This window comes from Carassius gibelio, chromosome A16, assembly GCF_023724105.1.
Source record: "Carassius gibelio isolate Cgi1373 ecotype wild population from Czech Republic chromosome A16, carGib1.2-hapl.c, whole genome shotgun sequence".
NCBI classification, from domain to species: domain Eukaryota; kingdom Metazoa; phylum Chordata; class Actinopteri; order Cypriniformes; family Cyprinidae; genus Carassius; species Carassius gibelio.
Window position 1 is genome coordinate 14,477,492 of NC_068386.1, and position 7,071 is coordinate 14,484,562.

The 7,071-nt window shown below is 38.5% G+C and overlaps 1 long non-coding RNA gene across 1 annotated transcript; it reads left to right on the forward strand.

The window, feature by feature from the left end:
- On the forward strand, positions 1–5,502 carry LOC128030166 (uncharacterized). The gene is made up of 4 exons (XR_008187853.1): positions 1–582; positions 895–932; positions 2,608–2,729; positions 5,252–5,502. It is a non-coding gene; the product is annotated as an uncharacterized LOC128030166 (long non-coding RNA).
- Positions 5,503–7,071: the final 1,569 nt, after the last annotated feature.

Here is a 7,071-nt window from a genome sequence, read left to right on the forward strand (position 1 = left end):
GATTTCACAAGATATAACTGTAATATTTCACAGTTAATTACATTATTACCACTTCACAGGCTTTAACTGTGATAATTCACAATATTGTGGCGAGTGGGGCGGGGCCGAGAGGCGTGGGAGCGAGGAGTGAGGCCAGGTGTAGTGATTGGAGATGAGCTACACCTGAGCCCCACCGCTAGTATCGAGTCCCACGTAGGAGATGGAAGGATATAAAACTGGAGTGACGACCGTGAAGGAGGAGAGAGGACCAGGCCTGGGACATTATTTTAGGTTTGCTTTTTATTTATGCGCACCAGTCGTCCGTGAGGGGCTGGTGCGCCGTTTTGTATTTACTTTTGAATATTAAAATGTTTTTGATTGTGCGCCGGTTCCGCCTCCTTCTTCCCGATGAATATGGAGATTTGTTTATTACAAATATAATACCGTATTTAGACTTTTACTGTGAAAATAATGCAGGCGCGGGGCTTTTACAAGAAACTACTGTGAATGCCGTCTTTTTTGAGTGGCAACTGCGGCAGCGTCATCAGAGCGTCATCAGAGCTCTCTGATCTACGTGGTCTCATTCGGTGGATTCAGACAGCGGTAAGTGTTTAAATGTCAAACTTTATCAATTTGATGTTTTTTATATGATAGTGCATGTAATTTAAAAGTATGAACCAAATTAGCGTTAGTTGTAGGTTCTGTTGTCATGTTTTTGTGACTTAGCTGGAGCAGACTGCATCGCGTTTAAGCGCGCAAATTTGAATGAAAAGACGTTGGTTGTAGTGTTAATTATACCGTATTAAGTTAACTGTGAGATGTCTGATTAGATACACCGTCGAACATTTAACTTTAGCTTTACTTAAAGCTTATCTTAGTTAACTTACTCTAACAGCGTTCTCTCTTTTACCACAGCATTTTCTACATTGACCGACGATAAATAAAGTTATAAGGTAAGATGTGGCCTTAATGTGGGTATTATGACAGTTATTATCAACTAGATAAATTATGGTGTTTGTGGATTTGGGCAAAGGTGGATTAAATTCATCTCAAATTAGTAACTTTATAATTTTCTTCCCTGCTGTGTGTGTGTGAAACGGAGCAACCGTTGTCTTTCTCATCAACAGAAAAATGAATGGGGGGCTTCATCCAGCTGAGTTCATTTTCAACCGCCATTTTTATTCGGATAATTTTCAAAATATTACTGTTATTGTGTCATGAAATGTAGTTTTAAAAGTATTTCAGGCGAGAATGTAGTTGTTTTAAACTCAAATATGCGGTTTATTTATAATGACAGCGTCTATTTAAAAAATGTGTTTCGCCGATCTCAGAGATGAGCTCCATGCGATCAGCGGGAGCTCCGTCATCATGTATCCGCCGAGAGTAGCCTTACCTCGGCTAGATCTTCTGACATTTGCCGCTGGCTCTGATGTGTCTTAAGTGGTTCAAGATAAAATATAATTCGTTTGGGGTAAAATGAAACGTTTCTTATCTTTGGCCTATATTCAATTTATCTATTAATATGTTTTATATATATAGGTCATTTTTATTCCTGTCTCTATAGAAATATTAACTTTTGTCATATAGCTCTGGTTGACTGCTCACTGACAACATCTGTCGTTCTTGTTGAATGAGTGGAGAAGGGTATTCCTGCACAACCGGAGGCTGCAGGAACATACTGTTGAATGAGTGACTCCTAGCAGGCTCCTTATTGGTTAACGCGGCGCGAATTGATGCCAAAGTTCAAATTGTTCAACTCGGGCGGCAGACGCGAATTCGCGTCAAACGCTAAATGCACAAAAAGCACCATTAGCGCTTAACGCGCATTTCGCGCTTTTTTCGAAGCGCTCTATTCGCGCGTCAATTCGCGTCTTCCGCGCCGCGCTTAACGCCCCATTCGCGCCGCGAGACCTCCAGACGCGCGTAAACGCGCCTTTGCATTGACTTAACATTGAAATCATTCGCGCCAGACGCTCTATTCGCGTTTGGTGTGAACACAGCATTATACGCAGCTAAAACGCTGGTGTGGACGGAGATATTCGTTTTAATTCTCCGTTTCTAAACGAAAACGCAGTAGTGTGGACGGGGCCTTAATTTGTGTGTCTGTGCTGGAGACCAGACCAGATTAGACCAGAGACAAAGCTTAAAAAAGTCAGAAACAACTAGAAAACTGGGTGCTTTATTGTGAAAAAGATATAAGAAATGAAATGTTTATCACATCATCTGTGAACGGGTAATAATTCTAGGAGGAAGAGTACAAGTAGAAACAGCCATAGGGAGATGGACAGGCAACAGGTTCTTACTCCATCCTCTGCAAACGGAACATGTAAATTATGTAAATTGTTGTGTGCGAATGCCTTGCCTAGGTAAATCACACACCTCTACTTTGGTGAAGGTCTATTCTTGACTGTGTTTGTGATGGAAATGTTTTTCAGTTCAGTTCCATGCATTTTTTTTTTCTGAATTACAGTACTTACACCTGAATTACACCTTTGTTTAAACTGAGCTAACTTTAGTTTGACTCTGTACTGCAAAAGCAGTGACCCACTGAAGGTGGTGACTGGGAACTGACACCTTTTTCATCACACGAATTAAACTAACAGGTTTCTTCTGTCTTTTTGTTTGTAGGTGCTTCTTGGGCATCAACCCAGAGACGGGCACAAAATCTAAGAGGCAGAGAGGTCACATGAACCAGCAAGTCTGCACTCTTATCAGGAAGCTCATTGACTTCGAATGGATGTCAATCTAATGTAAGCTGTGTTCCAATTTAAGAACGGACTAATGAAACACAGTATCTGTGTTAAAGGAACATGCTGACTTTTTGTGACTTTATCTTATTCCCCGTATCCCCCAGAGTTAGATAAGTCTATACATACCCTTCTCATCTCCGTGCTTGCCGTAAGTCTGTCTGAGGCACCCACCGCTAGCCTAGCTTAGCACAAAGACTGGAGGTAAACGGCTCCAGCTAGCATACTGCTCCCAATAAGTGACAAAATAACGCCAACATTTTCCTATTTACATGTTGTGATTTGTATAGTCACAGTGACTCTAACCATCTTCTAACCGTATACATACTGGGAACTATATTCTCAGAAGGCGAAGCACTGCTACTTGGGGAGTGATTGTCCCAGTAATATAGTTCCCAGTATGTATACAGTTAGAAGATGGTTGTGTCTCATATGACCTTGTTATTTGTACACACTGTGACTATACAAATCACAACATGTAAATAGGAAAATGTTGGCGTTATTTTGTCACTTATTGAGAGCAGTATGCTAGCTGGAGCTGTTTACCTCCAGTCTTTGTGCTAAGCTAGGCTAGCGTTGGTGCGTCAAACAGAGGCACTCAAGGAGATGAGAAGGGTATGTATGGACTTATCTAACTCTGGGGGATACGGGGAATAAGCTAAAGTCCCAAAAAGTCGGCGTGTTCCTTTAAGCTAGATGTAGTTATGCAGTAAGAAGTTTACTGAAGCTATTAAAGGGTTAGTTCACCCAAAATTGAAAAATCTTTCATTAATTACATCCCCTCACGATGTTCCAAACACAAGAATTTTGTTCTACACAAATTAAGAAAATTTTAAGCAATATGAGAGCTTTCTGATCCCACCTATAGACTACTATGTTATAACCATTTTCAAGTCCGAGAAAGGTAGTAAAACCATCGTTAAAATAGTCCATGTGACTACAGTGGTTCAACCTCAATGTTATGATGCGACGAGAATACTTTTTGTGCCCAATGCAATCACATGCATGATCGAGAACACATCACGTGAACAGCATCGGATACTGGCACAGAAAGGAAAAATGTTGAATAAAGTCGGTATTCTATTTTGTTTTGTTTTGTTTCTGCGCAGTAAAAGTATTCTCGTCGCTTCATAACATTAAGGTTTAACCACTGTATACATATGGACTATTTTAACAATCTTTCCGGGCCTTGAAAGTAAAATAATTGCTGTCCATGGAGGATACAGAAAGCTCTCGGATTTCTTAAAATATCTTAATTTGTGTTCCAAAGATTTTTGGGGTGAACTATCCCTTTAATGTGTTCTATAGTGTCTCCTGATTCAATGTAGAGTTTAGACAGACTGCAAAATAAATGTGTAAAATTAATTGTTTTTACGTTTATTTGATTTTAACATGCCTTGACGTCTAAAAAACGTCAAATTTACAGTACTTTACAATAGTTTTAAGTGTAAATTTACATTACTTGCTACTGTGTTGAATTACTATGCAATTTAGCATGCAATTTTAGCTTAAAGGGTTAGTTCACCCAAAAATGAAAATTCTGTCAGTAATTACTCACCCTCATGTTGTTCCAACCCCGTAAGACCTTCTCTCATCTTCGGAACACAAATTAAAATATTTTTGATTAAATCTGAGAGCTGTCTTACTCCTCCATAGGCTTCTAAGGGATTGAAACTTGCTGGCCCAGAAAATGTATTAAAAACATCATTAATATAGTCCAAGTGACTACAGTGGCTCAATCTTACGTTTACCAAGCAACGAGAATACTTTTTGTGCGCAAAACCCCCCCCAAAATAATGACTTCATTCCACTATTCATTTCCTTCTCTCTGGGCCTCGGGTGAATTCATGTAGTATAACAGCGTAGCGCTTCTGTGTTATACGTCACATGCATCACACACATGACCAGCGTCGGCCAATAGTGAGCCTACGTGTGACGTATAACACAGAAGCGCTACGCTGTTTTACTACATGAAAAAACTCAAGGCCCACAGAGAAGGAAATGAATTGTGGAATAAAGTTTTTTTTTTTGTTTTGTTTTTTACGCACAAAGTATTCTCGTCGCTTTATAAACTTAAGATTGAGCTACTGGAGTCACTTGGACTATATTAAAGATGTCTTTAATACATTTTTCTGGGCCAGCAAGTTTCAAACCCTTAGAAGCCGATGGAGGAGTGATCCAGCTCTCAGATTTCATCAAAAATATCTTAATTTGTGCTCTGTAATTACTGACAGAATTTTCATTTTTGGGTGAACTAACCTTTTAACCTCAATCATGTTACTTTCAGTCCTGTTACTCATGTGAAAAATAATAGGACTGGGTAAAAGTAACAGGAGTGATTAGAGTCCTGGTTTGTTGATTTAATATTAATTGAGAGTACTATTCACATTTTTTTTTAATAGTTGAAATTACTTAAATTGTAGACATTTTAGGATTAGTGTTACAATGCGAGCACCATACTTACAGGGAGTCAGTCCACCACAGAGTAACTTAAACTTTTTGTCTTTTTTATCTTTTGTATATAGTGGATAGAACCCACACTATGCAGGTGCCAGCTGCGAGGGAAGGAGAGAGACACCTGCGACCCCCTCTATTCCCACCTTTTTGTCTTTTCTTACATCTCTCTCTCTCCCTCACTCTCTTTTCTTTCTCCTTCTTTCTCTTTTGACACACATTCCTGTTACCCAGTGTCAATCCCTGTTGCCCAGTGTTTTATTCATGTAATTAAATTGTATTTTACTTCTAAAAAATAAAAGTTATGTCACTGTTTTTATCAGTTTTGTTTGGTCCATCATTTATGCTAAATCACAGTAATAGATAGACATTCACAGTTATGTACAGTAATTCTACAGCTGCTTACTGCTAAATTACAGTAATAGACACTAATTTCACAGTTAAATACATGAATTCTACAGCTGCTTACTGTTAAATTACAGTAATACATAGACACCAACTGTAATTTCACAGTTAAATACATTAATTCTACAGCAGCTTACCGCTAAATCACAGTAATGCGATGTCAGAATTACTGTGAAGTCACAGTATACAGCTGTCATTTCACAATAATTAACTGTAAAAATGTTACAGTAACTTACTGTGAAAGTCATGCAATTATTAACCTGCAATTTATTGTAAATTTACAGTCAAATAATTAACAGTGTATATTTTAATCATTTTTCATGAAGTAGACTAAATATAACACAGCAGTTAAGTATATGAAGCTTAAGTATTAGAAAATTATGCAAGCACAAACACGATCCTCAGATTGAACAGAACTAATACTGAAACCACTAATGGGTATATACAGTACAGACCAAAAGTTTGGACACACCTTCTCATTTAAACAGTTTTCTTTATTTTCATGACTATGAAAATTGTAGAGTCACACTGAAGGCAGTGATGGGGTGCTGCGCCAGATGACCTGGCCTCCACAGTCACCGGACCTGAACCCATTCGAGATGGTTTAGGGGTGAGCTGGACCGCAGACAGAAGGCAAAAGGGCCAACAAGTGCTAAGCATCTCTCAGGGAACTCCTTCAAGACTGTTGGAAGACCATTTCAGGTGACTACCTCTTGAAGCTCATCAAGAGAATGCCAAGAGTGTGCAAAGCAGTAATCAAAGCAAAAGGTGGCCACTTTGAAGAACCCAGAATATGACATATTTTCAGTTGTTTCACACTTTTTTGTTGTGAATATAATTCCATATATAATTCCGCATGTGTTAATTCATATTTTTGATGCCTACAGTGTGAATCTACAATTTTCATAGTCATGAAAATAAAGAAAACTCTTTGAATGAGAAGGTGTGTCCAAACTTTTGGTCTGTACTGTATATACAGTTTGACACAAGAGATTTCAAGTGAGATAATATTGCTAAAGCCATTAATTTTCAATAATTCTCAGGAATTGCAGTTGACATTTGTTAATCGCTTTGGCTTGGTTTGGGTCCATCAGCTCTTGGGTCACTAGTTTGATTTGCTATGGATTTTGGATGTCTTGACCTAACTGAATAATTAGACAGACCAAGGAAACGTGGATTATTTGTAACTATGGCCAGACCTTGTCCCTAAGCCACCTAGGACACACTACACACAAGAATGCACACCATTAAACAAACTCACACAATGACCTTTATTTAATATTCTATCCATAAGAGGTATGAAATATGATAAATATTCTGCAGATTATTTGTATTATTTCCTTTATTTTCCCGTGATCGTATGTGGAAACTGAGCTGCAGTGTATGTATATGTACACACATATATGTGTTTAGGAATGTTACATGAGCAGCTGGATTGAGTCAGTGATGTCGTCAGGGCAGAATAAAAGTCCACCTGAGCTCTTAA